We start from the raw sequence: 26279 nt of genomic DNA on the forward strand, positions 1-26279 counted from the left end.
AAAATTATATATTTCTTATATTTACTTATTTTTAATTTAAAAATTATTCAACTTAAACTAATCTTAATTCATTTGAACATATCTTAAATAAATTTATATTAATATTCTTCACCATTTTTATTAAAAATAATATTATTTATATATTCAAATTACTATCATTACCAATGAATGATCCACATTTTTCTTTTGCATGATCATGGTGTTTTAAAGCCACTATTAAAAGAAGGTCTCCCATCCAAGTCCCCATTGTGAATAATGACTAGCTTGGCATTCTTTGTTTTCAAGTGTGTGGTTGAACAAATCTCTGAACTTGAACATTGAACATTTTGTTCAAGGTTCAAGCTTCATAAGTTCATTAGTTTTCCTTAGTTGAGTTAGCTCAAAGTCGAAAAAATCATTTGTCCCAAAGGATACTTTTTCTTATCATCGAAGTTAAATGTGAACATTGAACACTTTGTTCAATGTTCAAAGTTCATGAGTCCACCTTCGTGTTTAATCCTTATTGGCATAACCATAGTTTCCAATATATCTTGATTTATGAAGTTGAACAAAAAACTATTTTTGGTAATTCAATGGTTCATGTTCGCTTGGTCAGAAAGCTTGATATCATCGATGCCACATGTCTAGGCAGGCAGATCAATTAAAAGTTCAACTTTTAACTAAGATCTATGGGAAGATATGCATTTATTGGGAGTTAATGATATTGACGGTGAGGCATGTCACAACATGTGCAGAGTCTGAATGAGATTTCAATGATAGAAAGTAATTGTCTCATCACTGGTGTTGTCAACCATTCACATGCTTTCAATCTAGATTTTATGCTTTAAAAGAAGCTACTTTGTTTTCATTCCTTTACCATTGGTTTTTTTTAGTAAATACTATTTATTCTTATCTTGAAATATGTAAAGGTAGCTTAAACATTTCTTTCAACAAAGCTTGCATGCACCCGACATGTTGAGTCTCTAGCCCTTCATTTTTAGGTGTTATTTCTTTTTTGCATTATCTTGAGGGCTTTGGATTCTTTTGTTTTGTTATTTTTTGGTTAACCTTCTTGTCATGGTTGTTACACTTCTTCCCAAGTTACTTGATACAATTAAGGATTATGTTATAAGTAGTGTCCTACCAGATATTAAAGACACATTCCTTGTGAAGAAAGATATTGGTAAATTGTTTGCTATATTTGTAAACCTAAAGCCTGACTCTATATCCTAGAAGTTCTCATATACTGGTCTATTTCAAGCATATGCTTTCATTAAAGATTTCCCCTAGCCTGAATTGGTCCTAGCATGTAGAGATAGGTGTGATATAGCTGAAAAGTGTATACATTCTTTTAATGGTGAAGTTCTGGTGTATGTTAACCAACTTGCTATTATGGGTGGACTAAGGATTCCTCTGCATGAAATATATGAGGACTAGACTATTAGTTCTTCCTACACACAATTCTCTATGGATGACACTAAATCAAATAGTACCACTACAAAAGGCTAGCTTTTCAAATCTGAGAGAGGAGGTTCTCGCCTTCCATGTCCACTGACCAGAGAATAGATGATTCTTGAGATCAAAGATGCCATTACACTTTTGAATAGAGTGAAAGGTAACCCACATGCCTTTCATTAGGAGAACTAGATGTACTTTTCATCCAAACAATCTTGGGAGAAGATAGATTTCTCGACTAGGCAAATATCATAGCTAGTAGACTGGAGGAAGAACTTTCTCAAGTTTCTAGAACTTATGGCTTTTATATGTCTACCTATTTTATTTTTATCTTGTCTTGTGGAAGAGAATGGAAGGGTTTATCACATTTAGACTAGAATCAAATCATGGCTATTTATGAATATTATCCTCTCTTATAAAAGAGCAAAAACCCAGAAGGTTTCAAAATAGTTGAAGACACTTTCCTAGATAAATTGGTTTTGAATTACAAGGGAAGGAGAATGGGTGGATAACAGAGGAAGCAACTCAATTGATTGATGTTTAGGTAGTTTCTTCACTCAACTTCTGAAGTTCACCTACCTCAAGGTCAAAGGATATGAAGGAAATCCTTTAAGGTTACTTTAACATTGCCTAGATCATTTTGTGCTAATTGAAAGATGTAGACAATTGGTAGAGGTTGAAAAGAGATGTAAAACTCATAAAGGCTTTGGCTACACCTTCCTTGTTGAACTCAAGAATTATAAATGTAAGACAATCCAATATGCCGTTAAGCTTAAAGTTGAAATTAAATCGATGAACCTATTAACCTATGTTGCTAAACCTAACTTTAACAGTCAAGAACTTTCCCTAAGGTACTTCGAGCTAGGTTACTCTCCTCTCCATGTTCCCCATTTAGAAGATTTTTGGGCTAACTATCAAGATGATTTTGAGGTTAGGAAGAGGTTATGGTCTAGATTTTTGCTACCATAGATAAGGGATTTAATCCCCTGTAAGATACCTCTAGAGTAATTGAAGGAGAAAATGAGGAAAATGTTGACCTGACTTACATTGAGAAAGTGAAAGCTAACCCATTGTCAAAAATTGACTAGACAATACTAGAGGAGAATGACCTTCATTTAAGAATCTTTCCTATCCTAACCAAAATATAACAATGGCTCAGAGGTAAAAGATAGTAAAAATCAATGGCTCTTAATGTTTAAAAAATTCATACTAGCTCTAGTTCACTCATAGATGTCCTTTGTAGTAATGAAGTTGTTCCTTCTCTTTCTATAGGAAAACCAAAGTCAAGAGTTAAACCTGAAATCTCCATTAAAGGTTCAGTTCATCTCCCTCCCTTTGTTAAGTAGACTTGTTCTTGTAGAAGAAAGAAAGAAGAATGAACAAGTAGCTTGAAGGATACTTGTGATAAGTCAATAACTATTGATCTCAACTTAAGAGAATAAAATTTTTTTGGGGCTCCAAGTGGTGAGATATAACAAGGAAATAAAAAGGTAATGGAGGAGGCTAATACTTTAAGTTCAATGGCTCTCAATTCATCACCCCTACTACAAACGCCTCCACCTAAAGTGAATCCTTCTGTTCCTGATTGGTTTGAGTTTTATGTGAGTAAGAAAAGGAGCATAGTGCTAACAACCCTTCAAGTGGGCAATGTAGTAAGAAAATGTCTCAGGAAGACTCCCAAAGCTAAATAGGCAAAAAATTGAGACTATATATTGAATATTGATGATAATACAAGGTAGTAGGTAGCCAAAGTGATGAAGCCAATGATTGATAAAGGTATAGATGAAATACTTCCCCATGATAATACAACTGACAAGATAGTCCTTGGTCCTACTTCTACGGTAGTAGATATTAAGATATGGACCATGGGAAACTCTAGGATTACCCATCACATATGTAACTATTAGAGGGATAAACAGGAGCTTAAGTAGTCACTATGAAAAATGGCAGAATATATTCATGAAATCTTGAACCCAAATACATAAGCTCTTCCTACTTCCATTTATGTCATCAATGTTGAATCTCCCCTTAATAAGAGCTTTATTCAATAGGTCAAGAGGGCTCATTCCATTTTCCAAGCTTATGGTGAATGGTTGAGCACAACTCATGCCCAAGTAGCCATTTGTTTCTCTCATTTCATAAATACTAATGCAAGAGATGATAAAGTGATGACTACCTTAGAATCAGAGATGAACTTCTAGAAATCTAAAAAGATTAAATTTGATGAATATGTCATCGATAAATCAGACATTCTATAATATGACATAGACAGATTCTTGGTTGAAAATTCAGAAGCTAAGTTTGATGTTGATTTTTTATTCATTTCCAAAGTTTACCTAGAATGGAAGAATATAGTAATTGAATAGGGATTAGAAGAATTCTCTGAACTGCTAAAAAAAGTAGGGTGTATAAAAGAAGCCCTAGCATTCAATATTAAATGCATTTATGTCAAAATTACAGAGAATGAAGGAAATGAGTTAAGTTTAAGTCAAGGATCTAACCACTATCACTAGAGTAGACTATATGATGATCATCTACACTAATCATTTGGATGTATAGGATAATAGACTAGATCATATATGCAGGATTATTAAGATATAGAAGCTTTTCCTAGAGTAGGTTAGCATCCCACAATGGGAATTAAATGGTTTCCTCACAATGCACAAGGTCTAGAAAGAAAGTAGTGACTATTTTTCTAACTCCCAAGACCTCATGCCAATGTCAGTGATATAACTGGAGCTTAGAAAATGATCATGGGCCACCTATCTTATTTTCCTATTTTATTTATCTTTTCTTTAAAACTCATTTTTGTTTAAACAATTGGAAACTCCTTGAGGAGTTAGTTTTTGAAACTAATTCAGAAAGCCCTATGTGGCTATATATGTTATGTTTTGATCAGCCTAAAGGGTCAGCTCTCTGGACTTAGAATCTTTTTTTTTCTAGTTAAAGTTAGTAGTTGTTTCCTTTTTGTTGGATGGATGGTAAAGTTAATGATAATATAATTTATTATATGGTTATTTAAGGTGCAACTATTTGATAATCATGTGGATGTCTTGCTTGATGGTGGATTCATATAAAATTAATTTTTGCATAGATGTTGTTTCATTAACTTTGCTAAAGTTATATTTTTCATTTATTTTAGTGTGGTGAGCCTAATCACAATTTCAAAATCTTTAAATTATGTGTCATATGTGATGTATTGAATATTAATTTCTCAATCTACAACATTCTTTTATGTTTATGAACAAATGTTCTACTTTCCTTAAATTCTTTTAGGTTAAAAGAAAAAATGTTATAATTCTTTCACAATAAGAGTGGCATTGATAAATCATTGTACAAGGGAGTTGTTCCTTTAAAACATAGAGAGTCTTTGTGAGTTCTCAAGGCTCATTTATGGTAAAAGTTTTTTTTCTTGTTAGTATAAAATTAAATAATTGGGAAGGAAAAACTATTCACTAATAGTTTTTGGTCACTCTACTAGGGAGAAATATGATATTTGATTTATAATGGTATTGCCTCATCAAGGCATTTCCCTAGTTCTTCAATCTAGTCTAGGGTTTGATAATACTAAAGAGGACATTATCTCTAACCTAAATACACTAGCCTGGAATAACAAGACTAGCAATGAATAATACTTGCAAGTTAGTCAAGTTCTTTAGGATGAAGAAGAAAGAGCCTAACTAATTAGAGGGATACCTATCACTCAAAAAGATGCAAATGTTGAAAGATTGGCTCAGCAAGCCCCAAATCCTAATCCTAATCAATAAATTAATTAATAAATCTTTTCCTTTGTTAGGCTAGCCAGGGGAAAGAAAACTCAAATTGATAAAATTAAAGACTCCATAGATGAATCTTTTGATTTTATAGTGTCACTAAATTTTTCCCTAGATCATACTTATAAGAGGAAGAGGATAGCTAAATGTAGAAGTAGTCTTGCTTCTCCTAAGAAACCTAAGCTAGTTTCCATTTATTTGTAAGCCCTAGTCATGCCTAGAACCCTCATTCACACAAATTTTAACATCCAACCTATCAATTTCTAGTTTCCTCCCACGGCTACAAACCCATGGGGTGCTCAAATAGGACCCTTGGCCCTAGGACCCAATCCCGATTTGTTACCTTAAGGATCTCAAGGTATTCTTCCTAAGTTTAGTGGTGATGGGAAGAAATCCTCTAACATGAACACCTAAATGAATTTAACCCAACCTATGGAGTTATTGTTGTCAGTACTGAAAATCTTGCAGTCAGATTGTTCATGCAAACTTTGACAGAGGTTGCTACTGATTAGTTTCATCATCTCCTACATCAAACTATCACTGACTGAGCTTCCATGATGACTACTTTTGAATCCAGATTCAAAGCTACTAATGATGAACACACTCTTTTGTCACAATTGTCACAACTCAAAAAGGAAGTTTAAGAACACATGTGTCACTTCATAGCCAAATTTAATAAGATCTTATATAAAATCCCTACCACAAAGAGACCCAATAATGAAAATAGAAAAAGGTTTCTTTGTGAATGCTATGCCCCCTAAAATAAGCTTTCACTTAAGAAGGCATAGACTAGTGGATATTGACACAACACAAAAATTAGCCATGCAATTAGAAGATGACCTCTTGGTTGCAGGAAAGTGGAGACGTGAGATGCAAAATCCTCAAAATTAGGCATCCACTTCTGGTTCGACAAATCCTATAGTTTAGATATTATTGAATGATATCTCAAAGATGAAAAGAAAGATGCTTGGAATGACTTATCATAATGTCCCTAGGAACTTGAATCACCCAAAAGGACTAGGAAGACAACCTCATATGCTATCAAGAAATTAGAAATTAGCAATTGAGGGACCTTCTTCTAAGAAGGAAAACATGTGTATCTTTCACTTAACTAATGAGCATGATGGATCCTCTTGTCCAGAAATGATTCGGTTCAAAGAAATGGAGGTAAATAAAGAAGTTATTAAAGAAATACCTATCAATGAGGAATCCTCTAGAGGACCTGGTGACTCTATTAGTTACTATTTTGAATATGAGTCTAAGTGAGAATGAGGTGTCCATGTATATACTACTCTAGAGGATCCTTCGTATACAATATTCATCAAGATTAATCATATTAAAGTGCTAAGATTCATGCTTCTTCATTATCTTCCATACTTGCTAATAAGTGATGAGATCATGTTGGACAACACAAGATTGAATTCAAAATCCAAAAGAACCCAGCTCAAAAAAGAAGGATACCCAAAGAAACTAAACTCGGGTCTAGGTTTGACATAGTGGAGTTTTATAAGTCCTCCCAAATTCAAGTTTCTCTTTTTAATTATCTAAGATCCAATGTGATGAACTAAATAGGTTAATTTAATGTGTTAATACTTTGGTTTAATTGGATAGCTCAGGAAGAAACTCTAAAAAAAATATTGATTCTATTGTAGGACTCAATAACTATGAAACTTTTGATCATTTAAAATCATCTCAAGCATAAGAAACCACTTTTATGTATCCCTATTCATTTATGGCCATAGGCTAAGAAATTGTATCATTGATTATGGTGCCTTTGACAACATTATCCCCGCTACGATGGCTAAAGCCCTAAACCTACCTTTGAAAAAAACTTTTGGTAAATGCTATGCCTTGGATTCCATACAAGTTCCTCTTATAGGATAAATAAATGATGCTCAAGTTTCTCTAGCTAAATTCCCTGACAAAAGGCTCACATATATTCATACCAGCTATGGAATGCTTCTGTGTAGAGCCTTTTGTAAGGACTTGGGTGGTGAGGTAAGATTAGATTGGTCTCAAGCTACCATTGCAATTGGGGATAAGAAAGTTGTGCTTAAACCCGAAAGAAAATCCAAATACATGATCCTGGCATCTAAAGATCCTAGATCACATATATTGTACATTAATATTGATTTTGCTAACTATTTTATTTCTTTTGAAGAATTAACAAGCTCAAGGGAGGTGTCTGAAGAAGGCTTATGGACTTTGAAATTCAATGGCAGTTGTGCTTCAATTAGCTCAGGCACTAGAGTTTTTCTTATCACACCCTTAGGTGAGAGTATACCTAAAGCTTTCAAGCTTGATTTTAAGAACACAAATAATACCATAGAGTATGAATCTTTACTCCTAGGTATTGAAGAAGCTAAAAGGAAAGGGGTCAAATTATTAAAAGATAAAGGAGATGTTGAACTTTTTTTTAAACAAGTATGAAATATCTTTGTTGTGAAGAATCCCCCATTGAGACACAATAGAAATAGGGCCTAGGATGAGATTGAGGATTTTGAAACATTTTCCATAGAATCTATGCCTAGAAAGTACAATACCAGAGCTTATCCATTGGTTGGGTCAGCATCCCTTATGATTCCTCATTCATATTTCAAAATGATTTCTATATTATTGAATTAGTTCACCAGCCCAATGTACTTAATAATGCAAACTCCTAGATTTTTTTTGATAACAATTCTTGCATTAATGCATTTCTTCAAGGGTATTGACCATTTTAATCCCTTTATTTTATTGGTTAATACTCTGGGATTTCTAAACCTCCTCTGAATCATATAAATGGTCTTGAAAATGGTCTTATTAAATTGAAATAAAATCTCATCCCTAAGGGCCTAGTCATATTGGAGTCACTTTTTGATAGAAGGGATTGTTGTTTTAATAAAAATGTAAGAAAGGCAGAAGAGATTCAAGGTGAGTGTGAAAAGTGAACTTTGGTTTAAAGAATAATCCTAAGTTGGTTAACATAGGTAAATATTATAATGAATTAGAAATAAATAGATTCTTGAAGCTATTGAAAGAGTTTGGTGATGTATTTGCCTGGTCCTATGAAGATTTGAAATATTTTTGCCAAGGGAAATTCAAACACCAAATCCCCTTAAAATGGGATGCTAATCCTTTCCTCCAAAAACTTAGAAATTATAATCCAAGGGTGGTAGACACAATTTCTAAAGAAGTGGATAAGATGTTAAAGGCACACATAATTTATCCAATTTGTCATTCCATGTGGATGACAAATATAGACTCTATCCAAAAGAAGAGTGGTGAGATTAGGATTTGCATTGAATTTTTAAATTTGAATCAAGTGAGTTTGAAGGATAACTTTTCTCTTCCCCACATGGATCACATTCAACAGATGGTGGCTAGCTCAAAAATGATGTCCATGCTCAATGATTTTTCTAGGTATAATCATATTAGTGTAGCTTCAGAGGATCAACATAAAACCTCCTTTACCATGCCATGGGGAACCTTCACATATAGTAGGATGCCTTTTGGGATCATCAATGCAAGGGCCACCTTCTAGAGCACAATGAATTCATCTTTTGGTCACCTAATGAATAAAATAATTATCATTTACTTGGATGATACGATGGTTTTCTCAAGGAGAAGGAAGAAACATCTGTGTGATCTTAAGTTATTTCTTCAAAGGTGCAAAGAACATAGTGTCTCCTTGAATCCCAAGAAGTATATTTTTTGTGTTACCAAGGGAAACCACTTGGGTCATCTAGTATCAAAAGACAGGATTAGGATAGACCCAGAATGGGTTGAAGCTATCTAGTAGTTGTGTCTTCCATATAACTGTAATGGTATTCATTATTTCTTTGGCCAGATTAATTTCTTCAGCAAGTTCATGGTTGATTTTGTTGAAATGACTAAGTCCATCATGAATTTACTTAGTGATAAGTTGGTTTTCCATTGTGATGCTAGTGAACACACCATGCCTACAATCTTGTTACAGGAAGATGCGGTATGTTCTGAAGTTCCTATATTCTTTATGAGTGTGCCATTGAAGAATTATGAGTTGAGATACTCGCTAGAAGAAAAGAAGGATTTATTAGTTGTAAAATCAATGAAACACTTTAGGTATTATATCTTGCACTCACATTCAATAGTTTTTGTTCTGAGTTCAGCCTTAAAAAACATCCTCACACAATAGGAAGTGCTAGTTAATAATAGAGCTTCCTAGGTGCGTAGGTGTAGAAAGTGCAAGAGTTTGACCTTGAAATAAAACCTACCAAGATTGTTAGAGGACATGGTTTGTGTAAGCTAATGGATATAAGTAAGGAGAATATTATTGAGGATAACTTGTGTGCATTTATTGTTGGCCTTAAAGATGATTGGTTTTCAAACATCACTTATTTTCTTACCTATGGTAAATTCCCTGAGCACCTCAATGATAATACAAGAAGAAATATGAGATTGAAAGCTTCCAAATATGCCATTATTGATGACATTCTTAATAAGAAAGGTCTTGATGGTGCATCCCTGAGATGTGTACACAAAGATCAACAAGAGAAATTACTTCATTCTCTTCATAATGAAGCTTGTGGTAGGAATTTCTCATCTATGATGACAACCTTCAAGATACTTAGGAATGGATTTTATTGGCTTGGAATATTTGTGGATGCCTACAAGTGGGTTGGAAAATGTGAGAAGTGTAAGTTGTTTGCTGTAAAATGTAGAATGGTTGCACTCCCTTTGAAACTAGTAGTTATTGAGGATCCATTCAAACAATGGGGTTTAGATTTTATAGGGCCTCTCAATCCATCTTCAAGTACAGGTCACACCCATATTCTAATGGCTATTGATTACTTCACCAAGCGAGTTGAAGAAATACCTATTAAAAATTCTACCTCTAAAGCTGTGAATAAATTTTTAATGGACAATATTTTGGTTTGGTTCAGGGCCTCTAAGAAATTAGTATCTAATAATGCCCAAAATTTCCCCTCAAGGGAGCTTCAACTATTCTACTATGGTAATGAAATTTGTCTTTCTTATTCTTCTTGACAACTTTCCTTAGGGAAATGGTCAAGAAGAGTCTTCCAACAGGAATATGATTTCAATTATGAAAAAATTAATGTGTGATAATGCAAGAGATTGGCATTAAAATTTGTTTGAAGCACTATGGGCAGATCAAACCACTCCTAAGAGTGAAATTGGCATGACACCTTTCAAACTAGTATATGGTGTTGAGGCATAGCTACCCTTACCCTTGAATTGGCTAAAATCAATTTACAAAATGTGATTAAAGATGACATGTTTTAGAATTCATTGGAGAAAAGAATTTTTTATCTCACAAAGATTGAAGAAGAAAGAGAAAGAGTGGATGATCCTATAACTATTCATCAGGTGTGGGTTAAGAAGATTTTTGACAAGACGTCCAAGCTCAAGAATTTCATGGAGAATGATAAATTATTTCAATGGGATAAAACAAGGGAGCTAAAGGGTGCACATGAAATCCAAATTTCTTGGGAAAGGATCTTTTGAAATTAGTAAAGTTGTTGGAGAAAATTCTTTCAAGCTCAGGTACCTAGATGACACTAATCTACCCATGTCTTATAAAGAATAGAATTTGAATCTTTTTCAACTATAGATCTTTTGTTTTTCTTTACAATTTTGTTGTGTACTAGGTTAGGCTCTTTCTTGTTTGTTAGCATTAGTATCAAACTCGAGACATCTGAATTCTTTTTCAGTCCATTATAGTCTGAATCCTTAGTCAGAGCTAAGTGGTACCTATAAATGGTCCACATTTTTCTTTTGCATGATCATGGTCTTCTAAAGCCACTATTAAAATAAGGTTTCCCATCTAAGTCCCCATTGTGAATAATGGCTAGCTCGAAAATCTTTTTTTTCAAGTGTTTTGATGAACAAATCTCTAAACTTGAACATTGAACATTTTGTTCAAGGTTCAAGGTTCATAAGTTCATTAGTTTTCCTTGGTTGAGTGAGTTCAAAGTTAGAAAATTCATTTCTCCCAAAGGATAACTTTTATCATCATTGAAGTTGAACATGAACATTGAAGACTTTGTTCAATGTTCAAAGTTTATGAGTCCACCTTCGTGTATAATACTTGTTGTCATGAGAATAGTTTCCAATATATCTTCACTTCTGTTCACTTGAACATTGAACTATTTTTAGTAGTTCAATTGTTCATTTTCTCTTGGTCAGAAAGGCTAATATCATTGATGCCATGTGTCCAGGTAGGTAGCTCAATGAAAAGTGAAACTTTCAACTGAGATCTACAAAATGATACATATTTATTGGGAGTTAATGGTAATGATGGAAAGGTATGTTGTGGCACATGTAGAGCTTGAATGACCTTTTAATGATAGAAAGTACTTTACCCATCACCGGTCTTGTCAATCATTCCCATGCTTTTAACCTAGGTTTTATGTTTTAAAATAGGCTACCTCATTTTCATTCCTTTACCATTGTTAGTTTTAGTAAAGACTTTTTAGTTTTGTCTAGAGATACGTGAAGGTAGCTTGAGCATTTCTTTCAGAAAAGCTTGTAAGCACTCGACACGGTGAGTCTCTAGCCCTTCATTTTTAGGTGTTACTTCTTTTTTGTATTATCTTAAGGGATGTTGATTCTTTTTGTTTTGTTCAGTTCTGGTTAACCTTTATGCCATGGTCATTGCATTTTTCCCTAAGTTACCTGACAAGGTTAAGGATTCTATTATAAGTAGTATCCTATTAGATATTGAAGACACATTCCTTGCAAAGGAAGATATAGGTAAATTGTTGGGTAGAATTGCTTAGCCAAAGCTTGACTATATATCCAAAAAGGTTTCAAATAATGGTCTATTTCAAGCATCCTCTTTCCCTAAGGCTTTCCCCTAACCTAAATTGGTCCTAGCATGCAGAGATAGGTATGATGTACCTAAAAAATCTATCTAGGATTTTAATGGTGAAGTTCTAGTGTATGTTAACAAAGTTGTTGTTATGGGTGCACTATGGATTCCTCCACATGAAATCTATGAGGAGTAGACTATTAGTTATTCCTACACATGATTCTCTATGGATGTCATTGAATTTAATAATACCATTGCAAAATGTTGGCTTTACAAATCTGAGAGAGGAGATTCTTGCCTTCCCACCCACTAACTAGACAACATATGATTCTAGAGATTAAAGATGTCATTACGCTATTGAACAGAGTGAACAAGGACCCACATGCCTTTCATTGGGATAACTAGACATACATTTAGGTCCAAACAATCTTGGGAGAAGATAGATTTATCAACTGGGCAGATATTATAGGTACTAGATTGCAGGAAGAACTTTCTCAAGTTTTTGGAACTTTTGGTTTTTATATGTCTTCCTATTTATTTGATATCTCAGCTTGTAGCAAAGAATGGAAGGGTTTACTACATTTATATTGGAATCAAAGCATGGCTATTTATTAATATTATCCTCTCTTTTAGAAGAGTAAAAACCCAGAAGGTTTCAAAAATAGTTCAAGATACTTTCCTAGCTAAATTGGTGTTTAAATTGCAAGGGAAAGAGAACACGAGGATATCAAATGAAGCCACTCAATTGATTAATATTTATGGTAGTTTCTTCATTCATTTTTAGAAGTTTAGTGACCTTAGGATCAATGGATATGAGGAAAATCCTTTAAGGTTGCCTTCACATTGCCTAGATCATTTTGCGTTGATCGAAATATGTAGACAATTAGAAGAGGTTGAAAAGAGTAATGAAACTCAGAAAGGCTCTAGCTACACCTTCCTTGTTGAACTTGAGCATTACAACTATAATACAATCCAAGATTCCCTTAACCTTAAAGCTGAAATTAAATCCATGAGCTTGTTAACCTATGCTACTAGACCTAACTTTGATAGTCAAGAATTTTCCCTAAGGTACTCCTAGCTAGGTTCCTTTTCTCTCCATGTTCCCCATTTAGAAGACTTATGGGCTAACTATCAAGATTATTTTGAGTTAGGAAGATGTTATGGTCTAGATTATCACTAGCATAGATCAATGATTTTGATCTCCTGCTAGATACCTCTAGAGCAATCAAAGGAGAAAATGAGGAAATTGTTGACCCAGCTTACATTGAGAAAATGGAAGCTTACCCATTTCCAAAAATTGATTGGACAATACCAAAGTAGGATGACCTATATATAAGAACCTTTCCTATCCTAAAAAAACAAAACAATGTCTCCTCAGAAAAGGACAGTCAAAATTAGTTGCTCAAAATGTTTAAAATTTTTATAATAGCTCCATTTAGCCCATAGTTGCACTTGGTACTAATGAATTTGTCTCATCTCCCACCCCAAGAAAACCAAAGTCAAGAGTTAAACTTGAACTCTATGTTCAAGCTTTAGTTTGTCTCCCTCCTTCTATTAAGTTGACTCATTCTCATAGCAGAAAGAAATAGGAATAGACAAGTAGCTTGAAGGATACTTGTGATAAGACAATAAAAAGTGATCTTGACTTAAGAGAATAAACTTTTGTTGGGGCCCCAAGTGGTGAGATGAAACAAGGAAATCAATAGGTAATAGAGGGATCTAATATTTTAAGTTCAATGGCTCTTAGTTCATACTTGTGCTGCAAACCCCTCCTCCTAAACAGAAACCTTATGTTCCTAATTAGTTTGAGTTTTCTGTGAGTAAGAAAAGGAGCATAGTGTGAGAGACCCTTCTAGTCAGTGATATGGTAAGAAAATATCTTGGGAAGAATCCTAAAACTAAAAAGGAAAAAATGGAGACTATATTGAATATTGATGAGAATACAGGGTAGTGGGTAGTTGAAGTGATGAAGCCAATGACTAATAAAGGTATAGATAAAATACTTCCCCAAGATTTTACACTTGACAAAAATGTTCCTAGTCCTCCTTCCAAGGTAGCAAGTATAAAGATATGGACCGTAGGGAACACCAAAATTACCCAATGCATATGGAAAGATCAAAGGGATAAACAAGAGCTTAACTAGTTGCTGTGAAAAAATGGTAGAATATATTCATGAAATCCATAATCCATGTACAAAAGCTCTACCTACTTCCATTTATGTCATTGATGTTGAATCTCCCTTGAATAAGAGCTTTATTGAATAGGTCAAGAGGGATCATTCCATTTCCCAAGATTATGGTGAATGATTGAACATAGCTCATGCCTTAGGAGCCAATTATTTCTCTCATTTCATAAATACCAATGCAAACAGCTGATAAATTGATAACTACCCTAGAATCAAAGATGACCACCTAGGAATTTGAAAAGATTAAATTAGATGAATATGTCATTGATATTTCATAGGCTAAAGAATATGACATAGATAGATTCTTTACTAAAAATTTAGAAGCTAAGTTTGATGCTGATTTTCTATTCATCACAAGAGCTAACCTGGAATGGAGGAATATAGTAATTGAATAGGGATTAGAAGAATTCTCTAAACTACTAAAAGAAGTAGGGTTTCTAAAAGAAATCCTAGTAGCCAATATTAAATGCATTGATGTCAAAATAATGGAGAATAAAGATCAAAATGGAAAACTCCCAAAAGAGGTGGAAATAACATTTTTCTCTAACGTTAAGTTGTTGAAGGAAACAAGTGAAGCTTAAGTCAAGGATCTAACCATTTCTACTAGAGAAGACTCTATGATGATCATCTACACTAATCATTTGGATGTACAGGATAAAAAGTTGGATCATATCTACCTTGAGCAACTTGGCATTATGTAACAATAGGAACTAATTGGTGTCCTTGTAGCGCACAAGGTCTAGAAAGAAAGAAGTGATGATTGTTCTAACTTCCAAGACCCTCATGCTAATGTCAGGGGCACAACGGGAGCTTAGGAAATGATTGGGGGCTACCTATCATATTTTCCTATTTCAGTTAGCTTTTCTTTAAAATTCATTTTCATTTAAATAGTTGGTGACTCCTTAAGGAGTTACTTTTTGAAACTAATTTTAAAAACCCTGCGTGGCTATATATGTTATGTTTTGATCAACTTGAAGAGTTGTCTCTCTCGACTTAGAATATTTATTTTTCTAGTTAAAGTTAGTAGTTCTTTCCTTTTTGTTGGATGGATAGTAAAGATAATGATAATAGAATTGATTGTATGGTTATTTCCAATGCATCTATTTGATAATCGTGTGGTTGTCTTGGTTGATGGTGGATTCATATGAAATTCATTTCTACATAGATGATATTTCATTGATTGTGATGAAGTTATACTTTTCATTTATTTTAGTGTGGCAAGCCTAATCTCAATTCTAGAATCTTTAAATTATGTGTCATATGGCATATATTGAATATTAATTGCTCAATCTATAGCATTCTTTTATGTTTATGAAAGGATGTTTTACTTCCTTAAGTTCTTTTAGGTTAAAAGAACGAATGTTATAATTCTTTCACAATAAGAGTGACATTGATAAATCATTGTACAAGAGAGTTGTGCCTTTAAAACATAGAGAGTCTTTGCATGGTTTCAAGACTCATTTGTGGTGAAATATGTTTTTCTTGTTGATGTTAACTTAAATAACTTAGAAGGAAAAACTATTTACCCACAACAATAATATGTTAAAAAAATCTCTCATTCTTATGTGTGATTTTTTTTTTCTCTCCATTCTTGTGTCCTTGAATTCCTATTTTTAGATATTGTTTATTTATTTTTACTTTATTTTATATTGAGATATTCTTCAATAAATAAACTAGACTTAATTTGTTCGAACATATCTTACATAAATTTATATTAAATTTCTTTATCAATATATTCAAATTACTATAAGATGTTAAAATTTGTCTCTTTGATATGGTTTTCCTTTCTGTCCATTCTTATGTCTTGGAATTCCTATTTTTATATCTTTTTCATTTATTTTTACTTTATCTTCTTATTTTTGTATGTTTATTTGATATTCTAATTCTAATTATTAGTCTTTAAAATACTAATTATAATTTTATTTTTTATGATAAAATATTATTTTTTATAATATTTTGATTAGATAAGGTGGCCGGAGGTCTAATGTTATATTTTAGTAAAATTATTCATCATTTTAATAATTTATTTAAAATATTTTATTTTATCTTTTTATTATGATATTTATATTTATTATTATTATTATTTTATTGAGGTCTTCAACAAAATATTTGTAGCTTTCAATACGGGAGCACAAGCCTTATGGCTGAACCTCTTATTATTGTATTTGCCATAGGCTCGTACTATTGTAATTAGTTCAACATATCTAGTGATTAATTTTTTACATCTCAACCAATTAGATCTAATTATTTTTCCTCCTAATTTTAAGTTTTGATTTTTGGATTGTGTATATATGAGTTTTTTAGCATCTAAATTTCTTTAAAATATTTTACTTGAAGTTGATTGGCTCTTATATTTGGGGTCTTGTAGGAGCAAATTTTATGGAAGCACTACCTGAAATTTTAGCATTCACTTAAAAACAAAATTGTATGGAAATAAATAGTTTTGGGTTTGTAAATAATAATTTTATCACCAATCACTCTAGTATTTGATTATATTAAATTTTAAATGCTTTAACTTGTGAAAGATGACAATTAACTAATGTATATTTTAAAATATAATATTTTTCAAAAGGGGCATAATAATAAATGAAAAGGTAAAAATATAATATAAATAATTATATCTTTCTTAAAATACTTTGTTATTAGACTAAAATCTAGTACAATTATTATATGATTATCTAGGGCCAAAATCTCTACATCTTAATACTATTTATTTTATAAATGTTTAGTTATCTATAGTAAAAAATAATATTAATGTATTAATATACCAGTATACTAAAATACAATTAAGTAGTTATAATAGTATCATTGCATTTATGTGAAATTTAGATTTTTTATATTAAAGTTTTATCTAAAATATATATCAAATATTAATCAATTAGTAATAAAATTATATTTAATATTATCAAATTTTTATTTTATTATTCTAATTAATTAAAACTATTATAATCTATGGAAAATACAAGCCACTACGTGGCACTTGTTTATTATCATTTTAAATTGCTTTACTCTAATATTCTTTAGTACTACAAGTTTTGTGTGTTTTATACAAGATAACCAAAAAAAGATATATAATATCTTTTCTTAATATTGATAAATATATTTATTGATAATTAATAAATATTAATTCTTTCATTAAGGTTATTTTTTATTTTTTATAAATATCAATATTTTTACATATAATGTTCATTTAATTGTACATTTTAGAATTGTATTATATTATATTTTATTATTATTATTTATGAATTTTTATATTTGGTTAATTAATTTTTATTTTTTTTGAATTGGTAAGAGGCCAAAGCCAAGATCAATTATTATGTATTGTGATTAATTATTATTATTTATTAAGCACGAGTGTGAGTAGATTCAAACCCAAGACCTCTGTGATCAAGGCTCACAATTTACCATTGTGTTGTAGGCTCTTGCCTAGTTAATTAATTTATTAATACTATATTATTATTATTTTATATCTTCTTTTAAAGAGTGCACACTATAGTCTAGCCTTCTCAAAAATGGCTTATTTTTAAGCTATGAGAATCTTTGGTTTGGTGTTTTTGATAATTAATCCAATGATCTAAAATAAGTAATTTCAATGTGTGGTTAGAACTAGAATACGTTTATAGATATAAATTTATCAAATCTTAAGATAATATTCAATTTAAAAACTATGAATAATTTAATGATGAAACATATCTTGATTAACTATAGTTATTTCCTTCTCTATTGTTAATCCTTGCCTTTTTCCAAGATAGAGTATTGATGATCAATCATAATCCTTAGAGGTTAGTTTGGTTGAAGGAATAGAAATAGGGGGAATATGAATTGTTATTCAAGAATAGAAAATAGGAATAGGTATTTCTATTCTCTATTTGGTTAGACAAAATTCAGATTGGAGTTTGAATAGTAGACTAACAATGTCGATAGAGCGATTTGAAACTATATGATCACATTCTGACATTTTTTCACAATTTCATTGTGTACAATAGTCTTGGAAAGATATGGCTTCATATTGTAAGAGGACTATAGCAAACCTCAACAAGACAAGGCAATGATGACACTCGACAGAAATTTGTTGGTTTTCTCGAAGAATCTTTCAATAGAGTAATAATCTATAGAAGAAAGCTTACTAGTTATGATGTAAAAAAAGTTGTGTTTTTTTTAATAGAATTTTTTTTTTCTTTCTGATGGGACGAATGAAAATTGGGAAAAGTCGAACGGCTTAAACATCGCACATTAAGCTGGATTCTTATACTAAAAATGTTAACAACTTCAAAACAGTAGTTTCCACCAGCTTCTTTGACTTATTATTTCTTGTTATCTCAAAATTTTCCAACGGTCTGGTAAAAGTAGAATTTACAAGTAATGGGTACTAGAAAATATCATCAATGAGGCCTTATATAATCATCCACCTGCCATGGAAATACAGAGAGAAATGCTTTCCTCTAAAGCTCATGAGCATAATGGAACTAAAACCCCACATAGTCATTAATTTATAATCCAGCATTCTCTCACCCATTACTTTGTAAATTCCACTTGTATAAAAAGACCATTGGAATATTTCAGATAACAAGAAATCACGGGTCAAAGAAGCATGCGGGAATTACTATTTTTAATTTGTTATTAATTTGTTTTGAGTGTTTTTATAAATTTGTTTAAATTTCAACTGCTTCTGATTACGATGTGAGTTTTTTCATTTTTTGGGGTTATAGACGTCGTAATTACGAAAAATTAAAGAGTCAACATTTTGTTCTCTTTGATTACCTACCGTGGGAATTAATTTGTTATTTTCATTTAAAACCAAATGAACTCAAATTTCCTATGGTCTTCACACAGTTGATTTTGCATGATCTTCATTTTTAGTTTACTAAAACAAAATTTTAGATGAGGCCTGGCAGTTGACTGTGATCCCAGCTTGTCATTTCTAATTTTGATTATAGTGTGATGATTTGACAGTTTTTCAATTGAATATGTGTCATTAATTTGAATTGTATCCGTTAATATTAAAAATAAATGATATTTACATAATAAGAAAATTGAAATTACGAGTTCTTGAGTGGAAATATGCGTCCAAAAAAGACGGCTCAGTAAAAGGACTGAGGAAATTTATAAAAGGAGACAGAGGGAATAAATTTTTATAATAGGAGAGAGGATTGAGTATAAGAGCACGTTCCAATGGTTGTAATAGGAGTTATTAACTTAACATCCACACCTGTTGATTTAATATCCAACATTTTTTATAATAGGAGAGAGGATTGAGTATAAGAGCACGTTCCAATGGTTGTAATAGGAGTTATTAACTTAACATCCACACCTGTTGATTTAATATCCAACATTTTTTATAAGATTTTACCAAAAGTTGTGACTTTAAAGTTGTTCTTGCTAATGATTACTATCCATAATTGAATAAAAGTGCCCCTTTTTCCAAAATACGACCAATAGCATGATGCCACATCAGCTGCACAAGTATGGGGTCTCCAATGCACTATGATTGGTCTCATTTTTTTCTGCGTTGTTTTGGACACCTTGACAAAAGTTATGCTAATGTGGCATCATATTTGATGATGTGGTTTTGAAACCTTAGTTATAAGCAAGTGACTTGCCAAGTAAGCTACTATAAAAAAATGGGAGTGATTTGAAATTTTCACATAGGATTTGAGAAGCGTGATGTTAAGGTGCTCAACTAGTGGATCCTCTCGCCTATAAAATTTGTTAACCTTTGGACCTCTCCGTTCCAATAATATAAATCTTTGTCCTTATGTTCTCACATTTTTGGTTGACCTATAGTTGATCTTGACTGTCGAAGTGCCTCTAAGCAAAATGTTCAATAATTTCATGATTTTCCTAGCTTCTCTACAAACCACTTGCGTGAATGGTAAGGGGGATTTTTTAAATTCTGATTTGGAATTTTCCATAAATATTTTATTTATTAAGATATTTTTTAATTCTATTAAAAAAGCAGTAAAAATCAAGAAAAGGTAAAAGTTCTTTGTTAATAACTCTTAATTCAATAATAATAATAGAGGTTAGCTCATCCTCCCCATTATTGTTAAACCCTTCATTGTTGAGGTAACTTTTGATCCATCCATACTCTTCATCAGGATGAATCTAGCCAATCTTTTTGTGAAAATGATGTTGCCACTAATGATGCTTTTTTTCCTTGGTAATTTTCAAGCTTTGATGAAAAAAATTAATAAAATATTGTTGCCTACCTATCTTGATGTCACCCTTGTACACATCTTTGGATCCTCGACATCTAGTAAGATGCCCAAGAACATCACAATCACACATGTTAACTAAGTATCAATGATAAGCCTTGATGAATTTCTCTCCAAGAATAGATTTAACAAGATTCATAGCCAGGTCATGCTTGAATGAGTGGATAGCTTTTAACTTTTTCTCTAACACATCCCCTATGGATGACATCTATCATTTAAATGTGACTAGACAAATGACATTATTCATCTAGCAAGAGTCATGGAAATGTCTATACATGCATCAAAAGGATGGTAATTAGATAATTTCTTAAATTATAGAATTAGATTGAAATTTTCAAATAATAATGCATTCAAAATTTCAATTTTTTAATAATTTAATTTCGCAAATTGTCTTATCAACTATCCTTTTGATGCATGTTTATATATTTCCCTCGAGTCAAAAGCTACAAATCAAATACTAACATATATGTATCATTGTTAATTACAATGGCCTTAAATAGCAAGCCAACATAACTCATGGCATCAACTTGATTAACTTTATAATACTAATTCTAGAAGAAAAAAATCTTAGGTTTCTTGAGAAATTAACCCTACATAACTTTGCCAACAACCTAGGGTATTGGGCCAACAAAACTATCTAACTAGCTTATATATAGTTATATATATAATATATTGAGAGTCATCCTTCTCGAGGAACCTATTTTAATTCTCCTAACCTACACAAAAAGACCATAGGATTTGAAATAAAATTGGTGCCTCAAGAAGGATGACTTTTTTAAAGAAATCTAGATGGTTATGGTTAGGAGTAAGCAATATAGTATTTTAATTTTAAATTATTTTTTCTTTGAAGAAATTTGGATGATAATATTTCTATTTTTCATAAAGTTACTATCAAATTATTTCTTTATTTTTTAATATATAGTTGTATAAAGTTACTATAAAATTGTAGTTTTATACAGTTGCATTAAATTATTAAATAATTTGTTTCTATTTATAGTTGTATAAAGTTTCTATAAAATTATTCTTCAAAATTTTATATTTTAATTTTATATATGATGTTTTATTTGCATAACTTTAATCTATTTTATTTTATTTTAAGGATATCGTTACATAAATTGTTATAGTTATGAGTAGAATTATAGTTAGGGTTAGGGTTAGGGTTAGTGTTATGATTAAAATTAGGGTTAGGGATAGGGTTAGGGTTAGCATTAGCATTAGGGTTAGGGTTAGGGTTAGGGTTAGATTAGAGTTAGGGTTAGAGTTAGAGTTAGGGTTATAGCTATAGTTAGAGTTATCAATAGAGTTAGGGTTAGGGTTAGGGTTAGGGTTAGACGAAGAGACAGAGTTAGAGTTAGGGTAAGGGTAAGGGTTAGGGTAAGAGTTAGAGTTAGGGTTAGGGTTAGAACTAGGATTAGAGTTAGAGCTAGAATTAGATTTAGGATTAGGGTTAGAATCAAAGATAGGGTTAGGGCTAGAATTAGAGATAGGGTTAGAGTTAGAGTTAGAGTTAGAGTCAGAGTTAGATTCAGAGTTAGAGTTAGGTTGAGAGTTAACATTAGAATTAGTGTTAAGGTTAGAGTTAGGGTTAGGATTAGGATTATATTTAGAGTTAGAGTTAGGGTCAGGGTTAGGGTTAGGGTTAGAATTAGAGAAAGAGTTAGGATTAGGGTTGGTGTTAGAATTAGAATTAGGGTAAGAATTATAGTTAGAGTTAGGGTTTGAGGTTAAATTAGTGCTAGAGTGAGGGTTTGAATTAGAGTTATGGATAGAGATAGAATTAGAGTTAGGGTTAGAATAAAGGTTATGGTTAGAGATAGAGATAGACACAGAGATAGAGATAGATATAGAGATAGAGATAGAGATAGAGATAGAGATAAATTCAGGGTGAGAATTATGATTATGGTTATGATTAGAGTTAAGGTTAGAATTAGGTTTAGAGTATGTATTAGAATTATTGAAAATAGATTGATACAAGTATTATAAATATGTTCCAATCATTATTTTATCACTGATGTTCAACTTGCTACTTGCTGGTAAGAAAATTTCTTATATGGTTTAAGTACTATCATTTGTCTGATTGATGAAGAGGATTTGATCAAATAAGGTAACAATAGAACCTAAGTTTGAGTTATGATATGAAAAAGAGAACAAAGATTAGTTAAGACTATGATACTATAGTGCATTGATAATCTACTTAAGGTTGCAAAGGTTGGTTACACTAAGTTTAGAAGAACAAGTTTAACAAAGTTTGTCTACCCAGCTTAACCGAGTGGACAATAGGTGTTGAGCAAAGTTAGTGCAAGATAAGAAAAAAACTAATTGGAGTCAAGGAAAGTCAATTTTAGTGTAAGCCGAGTGAAACAGTGTAAGCCAAGTAAAGTTAGTTGATGCCGAGTACTTGTAAACTTTAGTTTGTGCTAAGAGTTTTGACAGTAGATGTTGAGAAACACAGTATGTGTCAAGCATCAAAAGCTAGTTAATGCCGAGTGTCAGCATTATGATAAAGATTGAGAATTTGGTGAATCTGAGCTAACAAGTTTGATTTCTTGGATTGTTTGAACTATGTGGAAGGTAAGATTGATGAGCTAGTGGCACAAAATTTGAGATAAACCATTTTGAGGCAAATTTAAAGAGGATTGAAGGAGAAGTTTCTAGAAGGGAATGAAATGAAATGAGGGGTAGATTTGTTGAATCATATCTAATCTAACCTAACCCTAAAATGGACAATGGAGGATGAGTGATAAAATATCTTGGTTCTCTATTTATAGAGATGGTTGGTCAGAAGCAAGAGTTGATGTGTGAGAACCTAAGGAAGACAAGGAGTCTAGGGTATTTGCTTCATTCAGTGACCTAAGAGAAGAAAATACATTGGCAACCAAAGCAAGAAGGCTTAAGGATATGGATGCTTGAAGGGTGAACAAGCTATTAGAGCTAAAGAATGTGAAATCCCAACAAAATGGAGCACTAAAATAGAGATCTGTAAGCTGCAAATGAAGTTGTAAGTTTTTATCAGATCAAGCCTTATTGTTACTCTCTAATCATTGTATTAGTCTAGGGTAAATCCTTTGGATTAAGTTTGACCTAACAATCATTTGTAAATCCTTTAACTAGGTGAAATTTCAAGTGAATGATCTAAAGTACTCTAACAAGGCTCACTCCTAATAGGGTGATTGAAATCCTTGAACTGGGTCACATTTAACAATGTGTATTTTAACCTTTAATAGGGTTAGCCTTTCATAGGGCATCACTTCAAAAGAGTGGGAATGAGTAGCATGTTACTGGAGGCTTTTTCCAAATTGGATTTCCACATTAAATCATTGTGTCGAATGTGTCATTAAATCTCTTATGTTTCATGTTTACATATCTGCAAATTGATTTGATAGCAACCTACAAGTTTACAAGGATAACTTTAAGAAACCCCCCTTCGAAAAAATGTATAAAATTTTGGTGAATCAAACATTAGTTTAGAGGAAAACAATTAATTTCTAGTAGAAAATTAATTTTTTTGAGTAGGAAAGAATTTAATTTTATTGGCAATTTTTTTTCAATTGTATGAAAAATCTATAAAATCCTAGCAAATCTTTCATTATTGATGAAAATCATGGACAAATGTACACATATCTAGAAAACATAATTTTATTATTATTATTAGAATATAGATCCTAATTGATTATCAAACTTGAAGGTTAAATTTATTCCACTTTTATCATTATGGTTTCCCTCCTAATTATTAAATGGTGGTACAGAGGTAACATCCCTATTATTTATGATCATTGGAGGATCTGAAATCAATGGCCTAAATTCTATATCAGGCCAAACTTTTAAAATGATACTAAGTTTTAAAGAAAGTCCCAAAAGTAAGGCACATGTTCCCAATCAAATCAATTTTTGGGCCAAAGTGAGAAAGGATAAGAAGTTTCATGGAAAGTCTTTAGAATAGAGATACATGTCAAATCTATATACTCAATATGTAACCTAACTTCAATTTTTACAAAATATTTTCTACTATGACATTGATTAAGATAAGAATTGGAGATTATAGATGAATATATATAATTTACCATATGGAAAAATAGATTGCACTTTCATATTCATCACTAAAATAAAATTACTTATGTATTATTATTAGTGATTGGCCAAGCATGGAACCCAATTTTTGTAAAGTGCAAGTGACATGGCCAACCCAAAGTGCAAAAACATTAACCAAATTTGGGGTCCCTAATGATTGAGATTAGCCAATTTGCGAATATTAGCCACTAAAGTTATCCTTGCAAGTTTAAGTGATTGCATAATCTTATGGATGCATGCACGATGAAAATGTTTTATGGATATGGGTTCACTAAGTTGTGAAAAGTTTTAATTATAGATCTGGACCTTGGATAACTGATTCACCCCCTGTCTTAGTTATTCTAAAGAATTCCAACAAGAATTAGTGTTAGGGTTAGGGTTAGAATTTGAGTTAGACTTAGATTCATAGTTAGGATTAGTGTTAGAATTAGGGTTAGGGTTAGAATTAGGACTAGAGTTAGGGTTATATATAGGGTTAAGGTTAGAGTTAGAGTTAGAGTTAGGATTAGGCTTAGCATCATGGTTAGGGTTATAATTAGAGATAGGTTTAAGGTTAGGATTAGAGTTAGAGTTAGTGTTTGTGTTATTATTGTGGTTAAGATTATTTTTCGTTTTACTACTCCTATCATAATTGACGATAGTGTTATTATTACACTTTAAGTTAAGTGTTATAGTAACTGTTAGGTTAATTTTTTTATGTGGGATAGTCCTATTAAAATGCTTATGATTAGTGCTATTATGATACATATTAATTTTTTTTTTTTTAAATGTACTCACTCCTTCTCCCATCACTTCCCACTCTCTATAGAGATAGAGTTATCATTAAGAATATGGTTAGCAATTTAGTTAAATATAAGTTGATGGAAAGACTACATTGTTAGAATTAGGGTTATAGTTTGACTTAGGCCTAGGGTTAGACATATGGTGAGGGTTAGAGGTTGACTTAGACTTGCAATTAGAGTTAGACTTATCATTACGAATATGGTTAGGGGTATATATAGACTTAAGTTTATCAAAACATAGTATGTTAGACTTAGGGTTAGGTTTACACTTATGGTTAGGCTTAGAGTTTGATTTAGACTTAGGATTAGAGTTGTAGGTAGATTTATGATGATATTTTGTTCCCCTGGTACATGCTTCTTACCATAATGCTATGGAAGTTAAGTATTGTGATGTTCCTTAAGTTGTATTATAATCTTTTTATTATATTTATAATTAGAGTATTTCTTAGTGAGAATTAGGTTTAGAATGCATTCCTATAGCATCTATAGTTAGTTGATTTTTTTGACGTAATGATTACACAAAATAATTATAAAATGAATATTATTTTTTACAATAGGTTTAGTGTTATAATTTGCATTGAAACTTGCATTAAAATTTGTAATGAAATTTTGTGTATGGAAACATGGCATTATAATGATCATTCATAGACATTAAATAATATGTAAACATAATTTTGAGACATCTAGTACTAGTACATTGTTTCAAAGTAATAAAACACAAATTTGACACAAAATAAAAGAATAATTAATGATGCATTTTTGTAAAAGTTAGTCATAATTACATTATTTGAGTACATCATTGATGTTCAAGGCTTCTCAATCTCATTTGGTATGCTATTCTATTTAAAATTTGTACAACTATATTTTAAAATAAATAAATGAATTTAATACTAACTTTATGAAAAATATAAAACTACTTATATATATAGAAATTAAAATTATACATACATATATATCATGTCAGTGGCTTATAATTAGAACCACAAAGTACAAGGTTACATGTTGACAATATTTTTAAGTACACTTGAA

The sequence above is a fragment of the Cupressus sempervirens genome, chromosome 2 (assembly GCF_028749045.1).
Source record: "Cupressus sempervirens isolate cs-2001-9-10 chromosome 2, ASM2874904v1, whole genome shotgun sequence".
NCBI lineage: Eukaryota > Viridiplantae > Streptophyta > Pinopsida > Cupressales > Cupressaceae > Cupressus > Cupressus sempervirens.